Source organism: Lissotriton vulgaris, chromosome 8 (assembly GCF_964263255.1).
Source record: "Lissotriton vulgaris chromosome 8, aLisVul1.2, whole genome shotgun sequence".
NCBI classification, from domain to species: domain Eukaryota; kingdom Metazoa; phylum Chordata; class Amphibia; order Caudata; family Salamandridae; genus Lissotriton; species Lissotriton vulgaris.
In genome coordinates, this window is record NC_141696.1 from 948,259,518 (window position 1) to 948,285,642 (window position 26,125).

Below are 26,125 nucleotides of genomic sequence, written 5' to 3' on the forward strand. Positions count from 1 at the left end.
CTTCTTCCAGGTATAGTTTTCGTGGCCACAAAACTATGTTCCCTCCATTGTCAGACTGTCTAACAATAACATTTTCATTGGCCTGAATTTTTTGGATGAGTCGCATGTATTGATCATTTTGTGTGAATTTTTTCCGTTTGGAATTGAGCACCTTGGAGTGTAATGACTTAATGTCTTTGACAACTGCATCGTGGAAGATATCGAGATTATCATAGATCATGACAGGTGTGAACGTGGAGCGTGGTTTAAAAGACGTTAGCCCACCCACCCTGCTGGGCTCACCTCCAGATGTAGCTTGGGACGATGACTGCTCCAATTTGAGAGATTCTAGGGCCTCTAAACCCGGCATATCACGGGCTTGTAGTCCCTCTTCTCCTGCTTCAACCCGCGTCACGCTGCTGCGGATTTTTCCTCCAGCAAAGTGTTTCTGTAGTTTGATTTTGCGGACAAATTTATAAAGATCAATTCTTGTGTCCGCATAGTTCAGATCGCATGGAGGACAAAATGTGAGACCTTTCGACAGGATGCAAAGCTCACACTCGGACAAAATCATGTCGGTCAGGTTGATAATGGAGGGGGCAACGTCTTTAGCTCCAGATTGCAAGTTCACTTCCTGTTCCATCTCCTTGCACTCTTTTTCTTCCTTTTCTGCTGATTTGGCTCTTCCTCTGGATCTGGCCTTGCGACGTTGGTAGCGTTTGGCGTTGATTTTTTTATTCTTGAGCGTGACTGCGTTCTCGGGCGTAGGGTCCCTCGCCAGTCTTTCCTTACACAGTCCAATTCCTCTGCTGGCGTGAGCTTTGTAAACCCCAATTGCCTTCCTGATTGTGCAGAATTGGAGTCTGAGTCGCTATTCATGCTTGAGCTGAAGTTAGACTCCGAGGAGTCATCCTGCTGTGCTGCTCCGTGTGCTTGGTTTGAGCGATCCGCAGTGGCTGCAATTTTTTGGCCCCGTGAGGCTTTGATAGCGTCATACTTCTTCGCAAAAGTGAAAATGCGGCCTTCCGCATAGTCTGCCTTGTCACGTTGGAATTTCCAGGCTTTCCTTTTGCTGATGGATTCTTCTTCCTTTTGTATCCTCGCCATCATATCGCCTCTGAGTTTAGTGCACTCATTGGGACAGTCCACACTGGCTGCTTCAATGACCTGATTAAGCTCCTCAATCTTTGCCTGCGTCTTGAGCCGGTCACTCTCCGCATAGCGGACCAGTATTTGGACTAGTTTGCGTGATGATTCTAAATTGCAGTCGGCCCATTCACGGAGCATTTCCGGGTCTGGGTCCTCGTAACTTGGAGCCAGCATGACCCGCAGACCACGCGGTATCCTATTAACTTCCAAATAGCGACTCAGTGAACGGTGCTCCCACCACTTGGAGAGTTCCCTTTTCATCAGCTTCTCCAATTTTTTGAAATGGTCACGAACGCTACCAACTTCATCGGCCGGTGCATTAGAGGCGGATGGTTCAGCAGACCCCCCGGCCGGGGAGTCATCGAACGCGTTAAGCGCTGCCTGTTCCCTCGCTCTGAGTGCGTCTGCCGACATGCCGCTTCCTCAAAGTCAATATTGCGCGTGATGCGCTCTCACAACTGTTTGGGCGAACGCTGCTAATACAAGCCGCCGAACAGTCAAGCACACTCTCCCCTTACCGGTGTTCTCTTTTCCGTGCCGTTTCTCCGATCCCAACCGAAGAATCAAATCCAGAGCAGAACGCTCGGCAGGCTCCTCGTTGGGTTCACAGGCAGCACAGCGTTAGCAGTAACCGGGGGCTGGAACAGATACTCCCTAACGGGAGAGACAGACGACTTCCGGGTCAGCAGAGGTCTTGGCTTCCTGTTGTTCCGCCGCAAGCAAGGGGAGGGGTCATCCGAATACCGGCGAAGCACACTGCCGGTTTGGCAATATGAAACAATCCCTGCTGCCTCTCGCCCGGAACCCAATGCTGGAAACCGCTGCGCAGGAAGAAGAGAGGAGACCTCAGGTGCAGTGAGCAATATTCATATATATATATATATATATACACACATATATATCTATATATATATATATATATATATATATATATATATATATATATATATATATATATATATATATATATATATATATATATATATATATATATATATATACACGCACACATATATTACCTACTGGCGGTCGCCAGTAGGTAGTTATAGTTAGGATTTTTTTCAATGTTAAATCTCAAAATTCTATTTGGAATAACTTTTGCGCCGGTTGACGAATCTGCCTGAAAATTTCCTGAAAATGGCCTCGCGGCGTTCCGGTCCTTCCCTGAAAGTTTGGGGGGGATTTGTCAAGCGGGGGCCGAGATAAAAGGGGGGTCCCAAAACGCGTTTTCCCCATGTTAATTTCCATAGGGCGGTCGATTTCACTTTTAGCCCGAACGGCTGAATGGATTTCCACCAAACTTGGCAAAATTGTAGGGACTGGTAGCCCGATGTGCCTTTGCTATGTCTCAAGATATGTGCTCCAGTCGATTTTGAGTAATTAAGGTTCAAAAATATATATATATCTGTAGCCGCGCTCCGGTATGCGCTCCGGTACGCGCACCGGGCGCGCCACGCGACTTGCGCGCAGAAAGCTGATTGGCTCTTAGTTGTCTGTAAACATTCTAAACAGTCCGGAGCGGCCGCCATCTTGTCTATCGGTAAAATTTAGTCATAAGAGGTGGCAAAAACAAAGGGGGGAATTGACCATAAGGGGGTAGGGTAGACCCCCCCTGACCCCCTAGGTTTGATATGGGGGCCATTAAAGGGCCCCGCGGGGCCTCAAAAAAATTATTTTTTTTTTGCGTTTTTCGCGGGGGAAGCGCCCGGTACGCGCACCGGGGAGCGCACCGGGGAGCGCTCCAAGGAGGGTACTTTGGAAAAATAATCACTTTTAAAAATTGTATGTTTATTAATTGTTTTTTTTATTTTTTGTAAGTACCTACATGTAGGTACCAATGCAGAGACTTTAATTTAATGTACACCATCTCCTCTGTAGATATCTTGCATGTTGTTATTGTATTTCTTGTGGTATATGGAAGTTATAACATAGTCTGTCTGGAAAGCAGAAACAGATCTTTTAAGCACTCCCTGAGAATTTCTAGGGGATCATGAGTAGTCTATCCTGCTCCCTTATGAAAAAGAGGTGTAAAATATACATAGGAGATACTATAGTGTGAGAAAGGTAGTAACTATGAGTAAACTTACTATGTAATAATAGAAAAATAGTTGAACAGTATACTATAAGTCTCACTTTATATTTTAAAATTTTTTCGTAATACTTTATGAATTACATATAAAAATGAATATTGTCTCAAACAATTTGAAATTATTAAATATAAATGTATTCCTCTGATTCTTTTTCATAATTTAATAAAATTTCTAACATAATATTGTCCGGAATTTCCTCATAATTATAAGTACATGATTCCATTTGTTCCAAACATTCTATAAACTGTTCATCCAAAGAGTCATCCATGAAATCAACTTCTTTTTTTTGCTCTTCTGCTTTTTCCACCTTTACTTTGATAGAAGTATCATTTGTCTTATTTTCTCCTTCCATTTTCTTTCTGAAAATTGCATAGAAATTAATTATATTAGTAGAGTTAGGGTACTGTATACCAGAGAAGCCTAACTCAATCCATAACTATTACAGAGAAGTCTATCTCTATCTCTAAGTATTAAAGAGGGATAGCATATAACTAACAGAATATTTTTTCAGAAATTAACTTAAAGGGTACAATATACTTCCATAATAACAATTTACCTTAGAGAAATCAGTTGAAGTTGTCAGTGATATTTGTTTTCAAATGTACTTCTGGAAGCAGTAGTCAAAATGGCTGTGTTTCCCTCTCTTCTTTTATATATATTCTTGTACTTAACCAATCAAACGTCAGGAAATAATCGTAGAAAATGAAAGATACTTTTTAATTGGTTGTAAATTCTAACATTACAAGTGTGTTTTTGTCATGTAATTTACCTCAGGATATTTAGACAGGCCTGTAGCCTAAATGTCTCAATGGAATTTCACCAAATTTGGGCAAATGGTAGGGACTGCTATGTAGTAGGGCGTATTCTATATTTGATGAAAGTGTCTCCATTGGGTTTTCCGTTAATTACTTTCCCACCTTTTTTTATTGTGCGCTTACTGGTGCGCGCACCGGCAGCGTAACGGGAGTCCTCCATTTTGTGTTTCGGTACAATCGAGACACAAGATGGAGGGTAAACAATGTTCGGTATGGGTAGAAGGGGGCACTGTAGAGACTTCTTGACCCTCTACGTTTTCTGAGGGGGTCTTAGGAGGCTCATAAAGGTGAAAACAAAAAAAAAATATGTGATATTTTTCGCGGGGGAAGGGCCCGGTACGCGCACCGGGGAGCGTACCGGGAAGCGTACTTTGGTGAAAAATAGTGAAAAAAGTTAAAAAAAATAAACGTTTTGAATGATCAGAGGTAGGGTAGCTCTGAAAAGAGCTTTTGGGTTCTGTGGTTGATTTAGGTACCTACAAGTAGGTTCCAATGCACATTCTTAAATTCAGGAGGAATACTCTATTCCCTTCATCTGAGAAGTGCACTCCATCTCCTCTGTAGATGTCTTGCATGTTGTAACGCAAGTTATTATTGTATATTGAACCCATTCCATAGTCTCTCATGTAAGCAGAAACAGATTTATTCACATGTTTCCGTGCTTTCTCAAATTGTGGACAAAATTGGTTGGACCAGTTCCATTTCTGTCTTTGGCATATATTGGAATATACCAAGGCAGTGTGGGGAAAAAGTATCATCAATTGATGAAAGGTGTCCTTTAAAAGCATTTCCAGACCTACCCCAGTCAATGTGCCTAGATCGTTCCCACCACAGTGCACAATTATAAGGTCAGGTTCTGGCAGATGCAAAAAGGTTTTCACCAATGGTATCAATTGGTGACATTTTAATCCTCTGTGGCCAATCCACTTGATTTCCACATTTGATAAATCAAGGTTATGAAAATTTCTGCTAGCTGCATACCTTTGAGCCCAGTGGATGTAGCTATGTCCAATAATCCAGACAGAGTACATGATGTGAGAAGGTTCTGGTCCAGTCAGATGAAGTGTGGGAATGAAATGGTAGTTGGAACAGTAGGAGTTTACAAAAAAATAATTGTGGAGTTTCTCTGCTCTTGAATCACAAGCAATGATTGGTGGATTCAGATAGTTGAAAACTGAAAGTTAGGGTGCATGGTTATGTTGTGTGAAAGAAGCAATTTGAATGGTTCAAAAAAAGTCACCAAAAGCAAAAATACCCTGTATAGGCTGCTGTATTGAGAGGTCAAACATCCTTGCTGAGTTAATTTGCAACATTGTAAGATAAACTTTTGAACCTTACAGTTCAGTTAGGAGGGAGTTGCTATGGTAACAGATAGAAAGGTTTGAGAGGGGGATGGGTTTTGGTTTGAAAATAGTGAGGGAAGAGTTTTCATTGGTTGAATTAAGGCATATGTGTACAAAGATAGAGATTTTCTATGCCAGTCTTGGTTTCAGTGTATTGAGAGCACACCTTTTCCTCTGCTAAAGAAAAATTGGTGTGTGTGTCTGACACTGTTTTCAATCTCCAAAAGCATTTGTAAAGGTAAGTAATGATTCATTTAATTTAGATAAAGATTTATTTGCTCTATGGAGAATATTTGGAAGCAGATAGTTATGTTTTAGAAGTGAAATTGTATGTTAGTATATAAGTCCTGCGCAGTGCTTCCTACATGTTATTTAAAAATCGATTTTTGGGTGCAATTGATTGGTATGTGCATTTGGTTCTTTTTTATGATTGCCATGTGCAGCTGATGCATGACTTTAAACATGGGTAATAAGTGACGCACTGGTGGCGCAAGGCTTTCATAAATAAGGCCCTGACTTTCTTTGATGATATTGAGTGGTTGTACATAGGTTCTGCCCAGTGTTTCTTACATGTTATTCAAAAATCGATTTTTGGGTGCAATTGATTGGTATATGCATTTGGCCCTTATTTATGAATGCCATGTGCAGCTGATGCATCAGTTTAAACATGGGTAATAAGTGATGCACTGGTGGCGCAAGGCTTTCATAAATAAGGCCCTGACTTTCTTTGATGATATTGAGTGGTTGTACATAGGTTCTGCCCAGTGTTTCTTACATGTTATTCAAAAATCGATTTTTGGGTGCAATTGATTGGTATATGCATTTGGCCCTTATTTATGAATGCCATGTGCAGCTGATGCATCACTTTAAACATGGGTAATAAGTGATGCACTGGTGGCGCAAGCCTTTCATAAATAAGGCCCTGACTTTCTTTGATGATATTGAGTGGTTGTACATAGGTTCTGCCCAGTGTTTCTTATATGTTATTCAAAAATCGATTTTTGGGTGCAATTGATTGGTATATGCATTTGGCCCTTATTTATGAATGCCATGTGGAGCTGATGTATCACTTTAAACATGGGTAATAAGTGATGCACTGGTGGCGCAAGGCCTTTATAAATCAGACCCTGACTTTGTTTGATGATATTGAGTAGTTGTACATAGGTTCTGCCCAGTGTTTCTTATATGTTATTCAAAAATCGATTTTTGGGTGCAATTGATTGGTATATGCATTTGGCCCTTATTTATGAATGCCATGTGGAGCTGATGTATCACTTTAAACATGGGTAATAAGTGATGCACTGGTGGCGCAAGGCTTTTATAAATCAGACCCTGACTTTGTTTGTTGATATTGAGTAGTTGTACATAGGTTCTGCCCAGTGTTTCTTATATGTTATTCAAAAATCGATTTTTGGGTGCAATTGATTGGTATATGCATTTGGCCCTTATTTATGAATGCCATGTGGAGCTGATGTATCACTTTAAACATGGGTAATAAGTGATGCACTGGTGGCGCAAGGCCTTTATAAATCAGACCCTGACTTTGTTTGATGATATTGAGTAGTTGTACATAGGTTCTGCCCAGTGTTTCTTATATGTTATTCAAAAATCGATTTTTGGGTGCAATTGATTGGTATATGCATTTGGCCCTTATTTATGAATGCCATGTGGAGCTGATGTATCACTTTAAACATGGGTAATAAGTGATGCACTGGTGGCGCAAGGCCTTTATAAATCAGACCCTGACTTTGTTTGATGATATTGAGTGGTTGTACATAGGTTCTGCCCAGTGTTTCTTATATGTTATTCAAAAATCGATTTTTGGGTGCAATTGATTGGTATATGCATTTGGCCCTTATTTATGAATGCCATGTGCAGCTGATGCATCACTTTAAACATGGGTAATAAGTGATGCACTGGTGGTGCAAGGCCTTTATAAATCAGGCCCTGACTTTGTTTGATGATATTGAGTGGTTGTACATAGGTTCTGCGCAGTGTTTCTTACATGTTATTCAAAAATCGATTTTTTGGTGCAATTGATTGGTATATGCATTTGGCCCTTATTTATGAATGCCATGTGCAGCTGATGCATCACTTTAAACATGGGTAATAAGTGATGCACTGGTGGCGCAAGGCTTTCATAAATAAGGCCCTGACTTTCTTTGATGATATTGAGTGGTTGTACATAGGTTCTGCCCAGTGTTTCTTATATGTTATTCAAAAATCGATTTTTGGGTGCAATTGATTGGTATATGCATTTGGCCCTTATTTATGAATGCCATGTGGAGCTGATGTATCACTTTAAACATGGGTAATAAGTGATGCACTGGTGGCGCAAGGCCTTTATAAATCAGACCCTGACTTTGTTTGATGATATTGAGTAGTTGTACATAGGTTCTGCCCAGTGTTTCTTATATGTTATTCAAAAATCGATTTTTGGGTGCAATTGATTGGTATATGCATTTGGCCCTTATTTATGAATGCCATGTGGAGCTGATGTATCACTTTAAACATGGGTAATAAGTGATGCACTGGTGGCGCAAGGCCTTTATAAATCAGACCCTGACTTTGTTTGATGATATTGAGTAGTTGTACATAGGTTCTGCCCAGTGTTTCTTATATGTTATTCAAAAATCGATTTTTGGGTGCAATTGATTGGTATATGCATTTGGCCCTTATTTATGAATGCCATGTGGAGCTGATGTATCACTTTAAACATGGGTAATAAGTGATGCACTGGTGGCGCAAGGCCTTTATAAATCAGACCCTGACTTTGTTTGATGATATTGAGTAGTTGTACATAGGTTCTGCCCAGTGTTTCTTACATGTTATTCAAAAATCGATTTTTGGGTGCAATTGATTGGTATATGCATTTGGCCCTTATTTATGAATGCCATGTGCAGCTGATGCATCAGTTTAAACATGGGTAATAAGTGATGCACTGGTGGCGCAAGGCTTTCATAAATAAGGCCCTGACTTTCTTTGATGATATTGAGTGGTTGTACATAGGTTCTGCCCAGTGTTTCTTACATGTTATTCAAAAATCGATTTTTGGGTGCAATTGATTGGTATATGCATTTGGCCCTTATTTATGAATGCCATGTGCAGCTGATGCATCACTTTAAACATGGGTAATAAGTGATGCACTGGTGGCGCAAGGCTTTCATAAATAAGGCCCTGACTTTCTTTGATGATATTGAGTGGTTGTACATAGGTTCTGCCCAGTGTTTCTTATATGTTATTCAAAAATCGATTTTTGGGTGCAATTGATTGGTATATGCATTTGGCCCTTATTTATGAATGCCATGTGGAGCTGATGTATCACTTTAAACATGGGTAATAAGTGATGCACTGGTGGCGCAAGGCCTTTATAAATCAGACCCTGACTTTGTTTGATGATATTGAGTAGTTGTACATAGGTTCTGCCCAGTGTTTCTTATATGTTATTCAAAAATCGATTTTTGGGTGCAATTGATTGGTATATGCATTTGGCCCTTATTTATGAATGCCATGTGGAGCTGATGTATCACTTTAAACATGGGTAATAAGTGATGCACTGGTGGCGCAAGGCCTTTATAAATCAGACCCTGACTTTGTTTGATGATATTGAGTGGTTGTACATAGGTTCTGCCCAGTGTTTCTTATATGTTATTCAAAAATCGATTTTTGGGTGCAATTGATTGGTATATGCATTTGGCCCTTATTTATGAATGCCATGTGGAGCTGATGCATCACTTTAAACATGGGTAATAAGTGATGCACTGGTGGTGCAAGGCCTTTATAAATCAGGCCCTGACTTTGTTTGATGATATTGAGTGGTTGTACATAGGTTCTGCGCAGTGTTTCTTACATGTTATTCAAAAATCGATTTTTGGGTGCAATTGATTGGTATATGCATTTGGCCCTTATTTATGAATGCCATGTGCAGCTGATGCATCACTTTAAACATGGGTAATAAGTGATGCACTGGTGGTGCAAGGCCTTTATAAATCAGGCCCTGACTTTGTTTGATGATATTGAGTGGTTGTACATAGGTTCTGCGCAGTGTTTCTTACATGTTATTCAAAAATCGATTTTTTGGTGCAATTGATTGGTATATGCATTTGGCCCTTATTTATGAATGCCATGTGCAGCTGATGCATCACTTTAAACATGGGTAATAAGTGACGCACTGGTGGCGCAAGGCCTTTAAAAATAAAGCCATGAGTTGCTATTGTATAAACTTAAATATGTTGCAATTTATTGTTTATATTGTTTGCTTTTTAACATTACTTTGTTGTTTGCTAATAGTGGTCTTTAATTTGTTTTTTTAACAGAACAACAGATTCAAATCAACTTCTGAAAAGGAAGCAAAAATGCCTTCAAGGCAAAGAAATATCAAAAATACCATACGGAAAAGGAGAACATCAACAACAGACTTTATGGAATCCTCTTCAACAAGTACTTCAAAAAACACCAGAAAAGCTTCTGGTAAGCCAATTAAGTCCTTTCTTCGCAACATATGTCGTAGGAAAAAAAATGAAATTGCTAATGTGAATATACAGAAAAAGTCAACAAATCTAAAAAGGAAAGAGAAGCCCACAAAAAATGTTTCCATTGGACCAGGAGAGAAGAGAATGGTTAGCAATAGAAGGGTAAATGTTTTTAGGGACATTCGTAGGCGAATGTTCCGCAATAGGGTAGTTTTAAATTTGCTAAAAAATGATAAGAAAAGTAAACTAAAAGCTGCTTTTTACAAGAAAAAGAAAAGTGTAGAAAAGATTGTTGATCAGGCTTTTGAAGTTAAGAAAAAATTATTTATTTTAATAATCAATAGAATTAGGATACTTAATAAGGCAATGGATGTTTTCAAATCGAACAGTAGATGGAAAAGAATTATTAATCGGAGTAATTTTTGTGAAGTATTTTCTGGTGAATGGATGCATAGTTCAAGTTCTGAGCCTTTTTTTAATGAGGAGAGTTACTTTCAGGAAAATGATTTGGTGCATGCAGTTGACACCAGTGGTCGTGCATATGAGGTGAAAGATAGTTGTGTGATGGAAAAAGAGAAACTTGTATCTAGAGATGCAGAAGAGGTGTTAGCTGATGAAGTTTTAGGGAGACGTACTAAGGGTCCAGTGTACACATGGAAATGCAGTAGTATTTGTAGTGTGCGACAGGAATCAATTGATTTGCTTCGAAATTTCTTACGTACATATAGTAAAAAAAGTCTCAAACAAAAAATGAAGATCCTGCAAGAGTTAGATCCTTGCAGAGTGAGAGAAAGCACAGGTTTGCAAGGGCATTCACTAGCATGTCTTTCTAGAAAAGTTTGTCGGAGTGTTTTTCATCATTTTAGGATGTTAGCAGTGCATCATAATAACGTAAGGAAATTAGTGAGGAAGTTGTATTATGCAAAAAGTCCTGCACTTAAGCTTAAACAGTTAAATAGTGCTCTTTTGCATGGATCTGAAGTGGATGTGAAGACTATTTGTGAAGAAATTGAGTTTTGTTATTTTGGGAACAAAGAGGACAGTGTAGAAATAGATATAGTAATGGATGGTAATGCAGAAGATAATGGACAAATTTCAAGTATTGAAAAGTTTGATGAGGAAATTATCAAGTTTAAGGTGAAATCAAGTGAGAGGCCTAATGTAACTTGTGTGTGTTGTCGACGGACTCATTATAAAATTCAGACTAGGTTAGTTGATTTATATGCAAAAAGTGAATTGGAAAATAATAGTGAATGGGAGGATTTTGTAAGTTATTTGTTGGTGGAGAATTCTTTTGATTTGAGTTTGGATCAGCGTATTTGCAATTATTGTTTGAAAAAATTAAATGAAAATAGAATGCCTGCAAGAGCAGTTTATAATAATCTTCAGTTGATAGATATCCCTTCGAAATTGATGGATCTAAATACTTATGAATCTATTTTGATTCAATGTGTCCATCCTTTTCAGGCTATTGTACGCATGGAGCCTAAGACAGGGAAATTGCCTCCATCAGATTTACTGAGAGGATTAAAGGGAAGAGTTGTTTATTTGCCTCTAGATGTAAAGAAAAATATTAATACAATTGGTGTAGAAAGAGTAGAAGAAGATCCTTTAGTTATTCTAGTTAATGGGGTTCCAACAAAGAGTAAGAAAATTTGGCAAGATTTAGTGGATGTTAAAAAAGTCAAGAAGGCAACGTTGTATTTAGTTAAAAACAATGAGTACTACAAAAATGTAAGTGTTGGAGTAGAGGAAACAGCTACAGAAGAAGATAGTGATTCTTCAGTTGGTCAAATTGAAAAAGTTGATGTGTCTAGAACTGAAGAAATATATGAACATTATACTGTTCATCCTTTGCATTCCAAAGAAGTAATGGGAAATGCAATTGACTTATTTCAAATGAAAGCAGCAAAAGGAAGTCCCATTAGTGTATGGGAAGAAAGTTTGGAAGCTCGTTGTTTTCCACAATTATTTCCAACAGGTTGTGGTGGACGATATGATGATCGACCAGTTCAAATTCCTGCAGCTGAATACCGGACTCTAAGATTATATGCAGAAGATCCAAGGTTTCGTCAATGCATTCCTTATTTATTTCATCTACTGTTTGAAAGTGATTTGTCTGGGCTTTCTTATGCAGTTAATCATATATTAAAAAGTGGACCTCATTTGCAGAATGTTTGTGCGAGGGACTTTATGGAGAAAGTTAATCTGCAAGACAGTATTTTGGAATCTCAGCTAATCAATCTCATGGCATGTCAACGTGGAACCAACGAGTATTGGTTTCGTCGTCATGGAGAATTGAAATGTATGCTAAGAAACTTAGGAACTCCTACATGGTTCCTCACTCTTAGCTGTGCTGAGTATGCATGGGACGATTTACTTCAATTTCTACGAGAGGCAAATGAAAACATACCAAATATAGAATTGAAAACACCAGGAGAACTGTGTTCTTTAGATCCAGTGAATGTTTGCAGATATTTTAATCATAGATTTGAAGCTATGATGTCTTTTATTACCAACAAAAAAAATCCTCCCCTTGGAGAGGTTTTGGATTTCTTTTGGAGGAAGGAATATCAAGCGAGAGGTGCTCCTCATATACATATGTTGTTGTGGATTAAAGATGCACCCAAATTTGGATCAGATTCAGATGAAACAGTGATGAGTTTCATTGAAGAGTATTCAACATGTGCTGTTCCAAAATCTACTGAAGAAAACAATTTAAGGCAACAAGTTTTACGTTTTCAATCTCATCGTTGTGGAAAGTACTGTCGTCGAAAATTTAAAAACAAGGAAAAGTACTACACGAAATGTCGTTTTGCATTTCCTCGACCAGTGATTTCTAAGGGAAGAGTAAATAATTTGATGTCATCTCTACGACATACTGTGACGAGAAAATCTCCCAAAAACACATATAATTTGAAAAGAAATGAAGAATCTAAGTACATCAACGATTACAACCCAGTGATTTTGTCCATGTGGAATGCTAACATGGATATTCAGTTCGTTGCTGACAACTCTATTGCTGTGGCTCGATATGTGACATCTTACATCACCAAAAAAGAAAAGACAGAACTGAAGGAAATGTGGGAGGACATTTCACATGAAAAGAGTCTAAGCAAGAAATTATACAGTTTCAGTCTGAAGATGTTGTCGCATCGAGAAATTGGAGCATATGAATGTTCTGATCGGTTATCATCAGCAAGTCTCTATGCCAAATCAAGAACAATCATTTGGGTGAGTCTTGGTCTTGCTGCAACACGAAACCGAGTTTTGAAATCTGTACAAGAAATTGAATATTTGGCGGAAAAAGAACCAAACAGTACAGATATTTTGAAGACAAATATGTTGGATACATACTATCCAAATAGAAGTACTCACCTTGAGAACACATGTTTGTATGAAGTTCTTCAAAACTACAGTCATAAGAGGAACATCACAGAAGATATCAATAATGGAAAATATGCACTCATTGGCAATGAAGGATGTCTAGTGAAGCAGAAAAAAGGCCATTTGATTAATCATCGAAAATTGAGTTGTGAAGTTCCAGACAAAAGAGAATTTTACTATTTAGCTCTTTTGCAACTCTTTAAGCCATGGCGTACAGAAGAGGAACTACTTGGAGATTTTCTGTGTTATGAAGACTCTTTTAATGCAACTAAGGATACCATAGAATGTCCTATTTTTCTAAATTATCTGCAAATGTTGAATGAAGAAATGGAGCAAGAAACCACAATTGCTGAAGAGATAGCAAGAAACAGTTCTCAAGATAGTCAGAGTTCTACTTCATTGAGCCAGGATCCACTAGGAGGACCAATTATCCAAAATGAAGCTGCCACTGCCATGGATGAGGTGGAAAGAGCTATGGAACAAGCTCAAGAAGATGGAGTTAACTTAGAAGATTTGGTAAAGCAACTAAACATTGAGCAGAAAAAGATATATGATGAAGTCACAGAGCAGATTGAACATGGATTCAGACATGAGAAAAAAGAGTGCTCATGTATATTATTTGACCCTGTCCGACTGTATGTAAGTAGAGAAGCGGGGACAGGAAAAAGTTTTCTAATTAAAGCCGTTGCAAGTTATCTGCAGAAAAGGACTGATTCACCACTGTCTTGTGTTGTAACTGCTCCAACTGGTCTGGCAGCACATAATATTAAAGGGATTACTCTACATCGTTTATTGATGCTGCCAGTTGAACATGATAATAAATTGCATTACAACAAGCTATCTGGAGATGCGTGTTCTGAAGTTTCAAGAGTCTTGAAGAAAATGAAACTTCTTATCATAGATGAAGTAAGCATGGTCTCAAATCTAATGCTTGCTTTTGTGCATTTGAGAATGCAAGAAATTCTTAAAACAGACTATGATGTGTTATTTGGAGGAAAACACATTATTGTTTTTGGAGATCTATTGCAGTTGACTCCAGTAAAAGGACAACCAGTGTTTAAAATGCTCACGCATGAAGATACCAGGAAGTCCCTTGGAAGCATTGGAAATGTTAATATATGGCTAAATTTTAAATATGCTGAACTGCTTCAAAATATGCGACAGGCCAAGGATGAAGATTATAAAAATATTCTACAAGATGTAAGAATTGGAAAAATGACTGAGAAAGGGAAAAAAGCTTTGCATAGTCGATTAATTTCAAATTTGTATGCAAATGAAAACATTCTTCCAGAAAATATTTTTAAAAAAATGACTGAGAAGAAATCTGGGATATGTTTGATGCCAACTCTGCAAGAATGTTCCATCTTCAATCAAAAAATGTTAGACTTAGAAAATGAAGAGATTTACAGACCGCTTTTCAACAATGTGAAATTCCTTCGTCAGAAATGATACGACAAATTAAAAGCACACATTCGAGAAGTCCTTTCATTGGAGAAAAGTATTTCAAAAACAGCTGGTTTTGAAAAGACTCTGAATGTGTGTTTAAATTGTCGTATCATTTTGAGAAGGAATTTAAATGTTGAAAGCGGTCTGGTAAATGGAGCAATGGGTTATGTTGTTGATTTTGTGAATTACAGAAATAGAGATGGAATTGAATTTTTAAAAATAAAATTTGATGGCATTGAAGAAGTACAACAAATAAGTCGTTGTTCTGCTAGATTTTTACTTGTAAAAGACTTATATGTTCGCCGAAAACAGTTTCCTGTTTGTTTAGCGTATGCGGTGACAATTCATAAATCTCAAGGTTTAAGTGTAGATAGTGCATTGGTGAACATTGGAAGATCTGTGTTTAAAGAGGGTATGGCATATGTGGCATTATCTCGAGTCAGAACTTTATCAGGATTGTACTTGATTGCGTGTGATGAGACAAAGATTTCTGCTGATCTAGATTGTGTTAAAGAATACAATAGGTTAAGAAGAGAGTATGCTCCACATTTGCCTCAATATCCTCTGTTTGAAAAACGTGTGGTAGGCCGAAAAAGAAGAAATGAGGATAATTGTAGTGAGGTAGTTGCAAAAAGACAAAAAGTAGAGAAAACTGTAATTGAAAACAGGAAGAAAAAGAATTGTGGAGAAAATGTTGTTGGATTTCAGTTTGAAAATAGTTCTGGTGTCAACTGCTATGCTAATGTAGTGGTTAATGTTGTTTTTTTTCTTAAAAGTTTACAAGAACAGATTGTTGAAAATCGGGATCAAAGATTGTGTGGTTTATTGAATTCTGTGTTTCAGAAATGTAGCAGTGGTACACCACAAATAGAAAGTGTAACGGAAATTCGAAATATTTTAGATTTGTGTTCTGGTCAAGATAAATTTTCACAAAACATTCAGCAGGATTGTCAGGAATTTTTAATGTATATGTTTGGTGTTTTGGAAGATGAAGGAGTAGATGTAGATAATCTTTTCAGTCTTTCTTATCAATGGCAGCATGACTGCCACAATTGTAGTTTATCAAGTACTACTAGAATAGACACTGAAAGATTTATATATTTGACTTTACCAGACTGTAAATCAGTGTCTTTTAAAAATCTAGTTAAAGCAGCAGATCATAATATGGTGTGTACCCAATGTAACTGTACAATGCTGTCCACATTATTTATACAAAGGTATGGGCAGTATATCATTTTAGTTTTCCAACGATGTAGACCTGATGGAACTAAATTGACAACTTCTATAAAAAAATTTGTGGCTTCTCAGTTATCAATTTCTGGAAGGACCTTTACAACTGAAGCTATTATTTATCATGATGGACCTTCGACCACCTCAGGACATTATACATGCTACTTAAAATCTGAAAATGGATGGAGTTACTGCAATGATTCTCATTTAACTTATAAACAACGTTTGCCTTATGACTCTACAAATTCTTATCTAGTGTTTTTAAAACCAAAGTTTTAGTAAGGGGAATTGGCCTTTGAAGACGGGAATAGTTAATAAAAGTTAGTTAGTTAGTTAGTTAATCTAATATTTTAAATTATTTATCTCATGTAGATACTTTAAGTGGATCTCAAAGTAAAAAATACCGATATATCAGACACAAATTGGCCGTGAGGATTGTGTATGGTATGATGTTTTTAGATCTTTTTTCATAGGAAGTCGATGAAATGGAACTTATAAGGAACAGCAGACTTTTTTTCTACCAAAAGGACCTTCACTATCTTCTACTTGGCCTCATGGAAAAGTAAGTGAATCAAAGATTAGTGTACATATATGAGATGTATGTTTGAATGGGTTTTTTTAAACACAATCTTTTAGATTGTGTTTTTTTTTTCCCGCTGTTATATGATGAAGACTTTGAACTCACTAATTTAAGTGGAATTCAATATATTCTGAGAACAGCAAAAATAAATAATGTAACATATTGTAGAAGTTATTGTGTAGTTTGCATTATGTAATTTATATTGTGTTCACATTGTTATGCACTCATTTTCTTCTTCACCCTTATTTACCTCTCTTTACTAATTTACACTCTTTTTTCATTGCTGTTTCTTTACTGTACTTCATTCACAACTTCTTAATGTAATAAGAACTATCTGCATTTCCTCAGTTCCTTCCACCACTTTTTATCTTTTTTATATTCTCTTAGTACCACTGCTTTAGTTTCCTAACCCTCTTTCTCTTTCTCCATTTTTTTTTCTTTCACACTCATTGTACTGTAGTTCAGTTAGTTCTTCCTTTTGTCTTTCTTTTACTCTCTCTCTTCTTTCTCTCTATTACTCCCCATGTGTTGCCCTTATTCACTTATATGTACCCTCTTTCACCCCTCTTTACTTATATTCACTGATATTTACTTTCCCTCAATCACTGCTATTCTTTTCCTCTGATTCCGTCACTACCTGTCATTCTCATACTTATCTGTCCTTCTTTTTACTTTCAATATCCATTTATATTCTCCCTTAACCTCTACTTTAGTGTTCTTCCTATTTCTTCTTTCTTTTGCTCCCTTATTCATTTTTCTTTTCTCAGTTACTTCCTTTTAAACTTTTTATCTGTCTTACTATCTATTACACAGTCACTCCTTCATTTTTTTTTTCTTTTTTTTTGTTAGTGCGCTGACGGTACGCGCACCGGTGCGCGCACCGGAAGCGCACCAAAGTGAAATATAAAAAAAAAATATTTTAAATTAAAAATATTATCTCAATATACATTATAGTGTTCATTTTTACAAAAACATACTTTAGCAATTCACTAAAAAACACATAGGTATGAGTCTGTATAAAAAGTTAAGAATTAGCATTAAAAAAACCTATGAAATTCACTGAAAAAACCATAGGTTTCACACCAGTTATAGTTAGGAATTAGCTTTTAAAAAACCAATGAAATTCACTGAAAAAACCATAGGTTTCACACCAGTTATAGTTAGGAATTAGCATTTTAAAAACCTATTAAATTCACTGAAAAAACCATAGGTTTCACACCAGTTATAGTTAGCTGGAAATTTTACTGATATAAAACCATTGAAATTCCCACGTTATAGTTAGTCGGACTCACTATAACTTGCGCGTACAATGCACTGCTGATGACATCACTCATGACATCACTGATGACACCATCCTTGTGACAGAGTGACAGACCTAATTTCAGTGTAATGTAACGCTTGAAACACATATTCAAAAATAGAAACAAACATTTTCAAAAAAATGGAGATACCCAAACCAGTAACAACAACCAATTCAGTAATTCCACCATCTATATACACATCCACTCATTCACCAACAGTTCTATATAGTCACTCATATATACTCACTCATCATATGTAGTGATACACCTATACATCCTGTTACACATCAGCAATCATCCAAAAGTTACTCACACACATACTCACACATGCAAATAAACTATTGAACATCCATTTATTTGCATATACATTTATACACACACTGCCACCTTACTTCTAAGGAAACTTACCCATACTTACTCTCTTAAACAATCACTTATAGAAACACATACTTATTTAAACAGGAACTCCTACAATCTCTCACTATATATACTATACTCACTTATATACATCAATACTCACATATACTAGATTAAAACATATGTCGTTACTAATGAAGACACTAGTGAGACAGTCATTCACTCACTAACACACACATATATACACTCATCCACCCATACAGTCCTGCACATATGCTGTCTTCAAAACACATACAAACAGTGAGTCAGTCACCAACCCCATGCAGCCACTTATACACAAAGAGAAACACTGATACAAACATTTAAATATTTAAACAATACTCGCTAATATATGTATTCACTAAGATACACATAATATGCCAGTTACCCAACCAATTTTTTTTTAAAAAACATCCATTTACACACTTATTTAAACATTTATTCTTCCATCGACCTTTACAAATACATATATAAAACAAATTTATTTTTCAGAAAGACACACATTCACTGGATGGTGTCATCAGTGATGTCATGAGTGATGTCATCAGCAGTGCATTGTACGCGCAAGTTATAGTGAGTCCGACTAACTATAACGTGGGAATTTCAATGGTTTTATATCAGTAAAATTTCCAGCTAACTATAACTGGTGTGAAACCTATGGTTTTTTCAGTGAATTTAATAGGTTTTTAAAATGCTAATTCCTAACTATAACTGGTGTGAAACCTATGGTTTTTTCAGTGAATATATATATAAATAATATATATATATATATATATATATATATATATATATATATATATATATATATATATATATATATATATATATATATATATATATATGTATATACATATATATATGCTGGGATCTCTGTAAAATACCGCAGATTAACATTCTAATGGAGACTGTTTTTTTTCTACCGAGGTTTATTCAGCGCAAACTTGAACCGAAGGTATCGGGTTTCAGAGCGTGTTACACGAGCACATGTTCATTTTTTATAGGTATGGGGAGATTACATGATTTGCACAGAATCACAGGATGTTGTGTGTCCTTGCCGAGATTAGAAACTGGTTCCCAGGATTTGAGGTAGACGGCCCTAGCCGTTAGGTCAACTCCTCTGCTTTAGTATGTGGTCTATATCATTTCTGTCTAACTAATCATCAAATACCAATCAATCTAAAATGCATTTTTTTTTGTTCTTATTCTTTATATATTTTATTTTTTTCTCATCGTAGATTTTGAATATTTTGACTCCATTTGCACACGCATCCATTTTTTGCATGTGCACAATTGAAAAAACCTTGCCACAATTTGCTACTGTTTTGTACCAATGCTAGCTCGACATCAACTGGTACAAAGTTATGCATGCTATTTACCACCCAGTGCCGAAGGTATTTAGAACTGGAAAGGTGCCCTTTTCACAGACGTCATGCTAATTTGCCTCAAGGGTGCATTACTCAGAAAGACCAGTGCAAGCATTCATATGTTTTGATGCAAACCGCGATCAGCTAAGTGCAAGCGAGTGCCTCCTTAATGCAGGCAGAAATAAGGGAAAATTTGTCAATTTCTCAAACAAATAAATTACACAATGCATTTGTGCTGAAGTGCACAGCATGCATCCAATGTGAGATAAGATTCTAAGTTTGTTTATATAGAAATTTGCACTGGAAGGGTATGCCCCCACTACTAATCATATGCTAGACAACAGCACACTCACTTGTGCACTATGGTGCAGGGCTCCGTGTCATTCAAGGCAGCCTTGTTTGAGGGCAAGCTCAGGCAATACACCAGTAGCATGCCAACCTTTCTAGATATGTTGCACTGCACTGTTATTGTCCCTTGTACAATGCACTGCAGCAAATTTTCGATGCTGTAGTGTATTATGGAAAATGTAGAAAACCCGGAACCTTCTGCTGATAACTATATTTTATCAAGTTTCACAGATATATACAAAGAAGAAGTTTGCATCAACAACAGTGACATTTCAATTTGTATCCCAAACATGGCTTGAAGAGCTTTTATCCAAACAAGATCATGAAACAAATGACATAAATAGTGATGCCCCATTAATATGTAGTGGACTTTGATTCACAGGAATTATAGTTACCCAAAGAGAAACATCCCTGTAAGAAAACCTCTAATATTTACTCAAGCCACATATTTTGAGTCTCCTATTTGATTTCTTTGAGCAGTGTGTTAACCGCAAACATTACTTGCTAAAAGTTATTCCCCTACAAGTGCAGTGCAAATTCTTCATTTTAATGTTGCACAAATAGGATATTCTAAGCAGTCCTAAAGAAGTAAGGTGGAAACCTTGGTATGCATGTGGTATACATGTGGAGTTGTATATGCTAGTCAACCACTTAGGCTAGGGTGCCTCTTGTGATGGTCGTAGCTACTGACCATGTTTGACGATTTTTATTTTTATTTTATATGCTTATAAAGCGCCGGACTAGACTCCCGAAGGGGTATCTCCGCGCTATAACTGCAAATGAGAGTGAGAACAAGAGGTGTAGCCAGATGTAATATGATCATTAGTTGGTAGGGAACAGGTAGGTTTTTAGATTTCTTCTGAAGTTCATATGGTTGGTAATGGACCTTAGGTCCAGCGGTAATGTGTTCCAGAGTGTGGGTCCGGTATGAGCCAATGCACGGCCACCCTGCCTGGCTTTCTTAACTCTGGGCACCTTCAGCAGTTGCTGATTGCTGGATCGCAGAGAGCGCCCTGGGATGTAGGGCTGAAAGATGTCAATGAAATATTTGGGGCCCATCCCTATTAAGCTCTTATGTATAGTACATAAGGTCTTGAACTGAACTCGCTTCTTCACAGGAAGCCAGTGTAGATGAGTCAGTAGGGGGCCGGAGGGTGTCCTAGGTGGAGCATTCATGACAATCCTTGCTGCAGTATTTTGTATAACCTGTAGTTTCTTGATTTGCTCCTCGTTAGCTCCAAGGAGCAAACCATTGCAGTAGTCTACCCTACTGATAACAAGAGCCTGGACCAGTGTTTTCCTGTAATGGTCTGGTAAATAGGGGAAAACACGCCTTAGCATCCTGATAGCCCGGAAGCAGGTACCAGCTACCTGATTGATGTGATCCTTAAAAGTAAGTTGTTGGTCAAATAGTACTCCTAGGTTTTTGGCCTTGCTATTAGGGGTAGGGACAGGACCTAGTTCTTGGGGCCACCAATCTGATGACCAAAGTGTCGTCGCTTGACCGAACAACATAACTTCGGTTTTCCCGACATTACATTGCAGACAATTTGATGACATCCAGTCTGCAATGGCACTCATGCCATCTGCAAAAGATTTTTTTATTGCAGGTGTGAGATTTTTAAAATGAAAAAGGAGTTGGGTGTCGTCAGCGTACGACACGGGGGTGAACCCGAAAGATCTTGCTAGGTTGGCTAGGGGGGCCACATATATATTGAAGAGTGTGGGGCTCAAACAAGAGCCTTGTGGCACCCCCTTATTGAGCTCTCTATGGGTGGATTGATGGGAGCCCAGCCTAACCTCTTGGGAGCGCCCGGACGATGGTTGCAAAGCTTCTATTGAAGGAAGTCTACTTTATCGTAGTTTCTCACCTAAGGAGTAGAAAATAGTGCAAGCGATTTGCTTATATGGAGCAAGAAAATATACATTTCAGCATCACATAAATACAGGTATGACTAGCGTATACATTAGGAGGTAATGATAGTTAGAATCTGGTGTAAAACCGACGGGACCTGGATGATATTCTAAAAACAGTGACTATAAACATTGTCATGTCTTGAATTTCTGCATTCCATCCATTCAAATAAATTACTTTAGTGAGGAACCTAATATATTGGAGTATTTTCTAATAGGAAATGGAAATCCCTTGGCCTTCTTTAAAGCATTAACATGGAGAGCAGTGAGGGGCAGATTTATGTTAACTGGTGCATCCCCACGGATGCGCCAGTTAACGTGCGCCACAGTGTGCCACAGCTCTGCCACCCATGGTGCGCCGCATTTATAATTCGGCGCACCATGGTGCAAAAACGGCACAGATGCGTCACGCATCTGTGCCGGTAATGTGGCGCATTGCTGGAGTTGCGTCGCAAGCGAGACGCAGCTCCAGCAAGGCTCGGGGGTACACCATGTGCACAATGCTGCGTCAAGGCCTACGCCTGCTTCAAGCAGGCGCAGGGTTTTGACGCAGCATTGCCCTGAAAGTGACTGAGTGAAATCTCATAGATTTCACTCAGCCACTTTCAGATGGCGTTCCTGCGCAGGAACGCCCCCCCCTGCGCAGGAACGCCTCCCTATGGCGCAGTGCTTTACAACGTGGCGCATCTCCTAGATGCGTCACGTTGTAAATAGGGGGCATTGTTTGCGCCGCAGTTGTGTCAAATAAAGTGACGCAATTGCGGTGCAAAAAGGCGCAACGGCCTCATAAATCTGCCCCTTAGTCTTTGCTAGTGCAATGTATTGCTTGAAGAATGTGTCTGTGTTGATGAAACAAGAGGTAACCGATTAGTGCATTTCATTAATCTGGGCGAGACTAGCATATACATCAGAAGGAAATGAGCTTTTGAGTCCGGTGCAGGTTTAGTGGGGCCTGTATAATAGTGATAACAACTTTTCCTTAGGAACTAGGATTTCATTGGTGTTTTACAAATTAGGGTGTTTGTTTGAAATATATAAGTTTTCCTTGATAGTGGACTGATAGTTGTGGCTAAAATGCATTTTGAAAATAGTGCATCCTTTGCACGGGCTCTTGGTGACTGTGAACTAGTAGATGCATATGTGGAAGTCTGTGCCAGGTTTTAAGTCTATAACTCCTCATCTCATTGTCAGTTTGGCTCCAGTTGGAATGGAAATGACAAAAGATGCTGAGATAATGTGAGGAAATGTTGAAGGTGATCCATTTTACTAGGAACTCCTTGCCGGGAAAGGATGGGGTGTTGGTCTTAGATACTCTCTTTGGTGGGTACCTTGTTCTCAGAGATTATGAGACAGAGAGTGATGTGGGTATTACCAACTGATTACTACAGAGGAAATTCTGAAATATTGCTTGCTATGATTATAGCACTTATATAGTTGGAATTTAGAGCAATATTTGTGATTGCATGATAGTATGGTATTTTTTTATTCAACAAATAGGGACATGTAATGGATATCAATAATGTTGATAAAGGTGGTAAATAAACATAATTCCTCATTTCATGAAATGCAGTTAATATATAATGTGATCTATGTGATTTGTTGCAGCCTGGAATTTTGAGTGTTAGGTTGGGCTTAAATCCAGCGGCGGCTGACACAGGTAAGAGCAGTGGGGAGATTGGGCTCTGCAAGGCACGGCTGGAGGGAAGCCCACAGACAATGGAATAGATATTATTTATTTAATTAGTAATACCTATTCTGTCGTCTGTTGACTTCACCCTTCCATCCCTCGTCACACCCTGCCCTGCCCCACTGCGTTTACCTGTGCTGGCCGCCGATGCTTAAATCACATAGTAAGATTATATTAGTCTCTAAGTGAATGAATGATGAATATGTATTTATAGCTAGTTTAAGGATAATTAATGTTTGAAAAAAACTTGATGGACTTAGGATTGTGTTGATTTTAGTTTCACGGATATGTGATGCTTCAATGAGAAAGAGGAAATGATATGGATGTGAATTACTAATAACTTGGTGAGTGATAAAAAGATCTTATCGACATCAGAGATTACGTTTTTTTTTTAATTGAGACAATGAAAAAATGGGCCTGTGTTTATAATTTAGAATTTGCATTAAATTCATAGGGGAGGAGATAGTGATGGATTTGGTGCTTTGCATTATTTATGAGACATTGAGTAACATGAATGGGGAAATTTGAATCCCAAAAAAGGGGTTAAATATTAAGAAGAATGGAACAGTATGAGACCAGACAAAGTTTAAATGATACCTAAAGATAAACGAAGAGAAGAGGTGAGAAATATTTTTTTTTATTATAGTGCTTGTCTGCATTTACCTATGAGGTATAGAAAGTCTAAGCAGGAACCAGTCCTTGTCCGTATGCTATTGGATTGGGAGACACAAGTAACAACCACATGATGTTTCTTAAAAGCAGATTAGCGAGAGCAGGCTCTAATATTTTGGAAGAATTATGCCAAATAGGACTGGTGCCCCTAGAAAAGTTCACTTCTAGAACAATTATGTTGAAAGGAAATTAGCTGCATATAAGAGAAAACTAAATCTTCAATTTGATTCAATACTTCATAAATAGGATATTTCATTGTGTCCTAATACATGGTGATAAAAACATATTATAAAAATTATCATTGATGGAAGGTGTGTAAAACAAGCATGGAGACATTGTCAAAAACCATTATTCCACTTAGGGCTTAAACTTCTCCTGTTTCTGTTATTGTAATGTACTACCTTCTGGGATATAGTCTCCAGAATTTGAAAATATTGTATGTAATTAATTTGTAGGTGTCAAAGGGCACTTTGAAATGTTCTGATAAATGAACTGCGCGTTTACTGCTAATTCTTGTGTAATATATGTTTACAGCCCTGAAGAAGCTGTTTCCACCCAGAAATGTGTTTCAATACAACTGTGGCTGCAATGATCAGGGTAGATTTTTAACAATAGGACAATATGGTTCATATGACTGTTTAACTGTATTAGAGAAAACTTCTGTAAGGTTGTGATGGATCCATTGCATAGCATGGACGTTTTGGCATTCAAAATATGCTATAATCAACTTCAGGACAATTTACAGACTGTGTAAAGTTTTTGTGACATCAAGAAATTTGAAAAAGATATATGTTTCCATATTTTGATAGTTTTATTAAATATAATAAAACAGTATTTTAAATATACTTTTTGATGACTAATTTAGAACGATTGAAAATGTTGCTCAAGGGGGCGTGGCTTGGGCGCCGATGGCGATGGTCGCCTGAGAGCTCGGCTCCGGGACTGAGCCCGGGATTATCCTGTAAATCGGAGGCCGTGGGGCACCCTAACCCCCGCAAACTGTTGATCGGCCCGACTGGAACCTGCTGAGGCACCTGGCGCAGCCCAGACGAGTGGTGATCCGCCGGGTTTGTGGACCCGCGGAGTGCGACCCAACATGGCGCCCGGACCCCATTGTCCCCTCGGACGGGACCATTAGACTGGAGGAACATCGCTGGTTACAGCACGCCCTCCACCTTTTCGTCTCCCTGCGATGTGAGGGTCTGGGTTTTGAACTGATTGGACTCTGGCATCGGGGTTTGCACCTAGATGGTCGGATGCCCTCACCATAGTGGACCTCGGCACACGGACGCCTGGAGGCCCTGACAGTGGCGCCGACCCCCCTAAACAGCACTCGGCTGCATCTCCCCGATCGACCCACTCCCATGGGAAGCACAGCCCCTTGGCGCCACAAAGTCTCTGGTGGTGTCGGTGACCCTCATTCCGGGTCCTCTTCAACCAGACGGGCCTGCCCGACCTGGCGCCGATTGTCTCCGCCTCCTCCTCAGTGCTCTCCGACGACGTGGTGGTGGCGCGGGCCGAAACTTTGGAGGTCCAACAGGCCCTGGAGAAGAGGATCACCAGCCCTCGGCCCGAGGGCCAACAATCGGGAGAGACATAGCCGACACCCGCACTCGGTGGCGCCTTTGCCTGGGTCCACACTGTGTGCTTCCCGCGACATGGGGAAACCAAGGGGAGCCAAGGGGACTACCCCAGCCGATTCAGACTCGGAGGCCCCGGACAAAGAGGACCGTGGAGACCCGGAGAGTGCTGGTGGCGCACCATTGCAGCAACAATTTGACCGTGTCCTGGAGGCGATTGCGACCACACGCTCGGCCCTTCAGCAGGACATTGCCCAGGTGGCTACGAGCCTGGGCCTCCTTAGAGCGGATCACGGCAAGCTTTCGGATAGGGTCAAGGAAGTGGAGGGCTCGGTGAAAACCTTGGAGCCGGCGCAGCGAACCTTGGCCGCG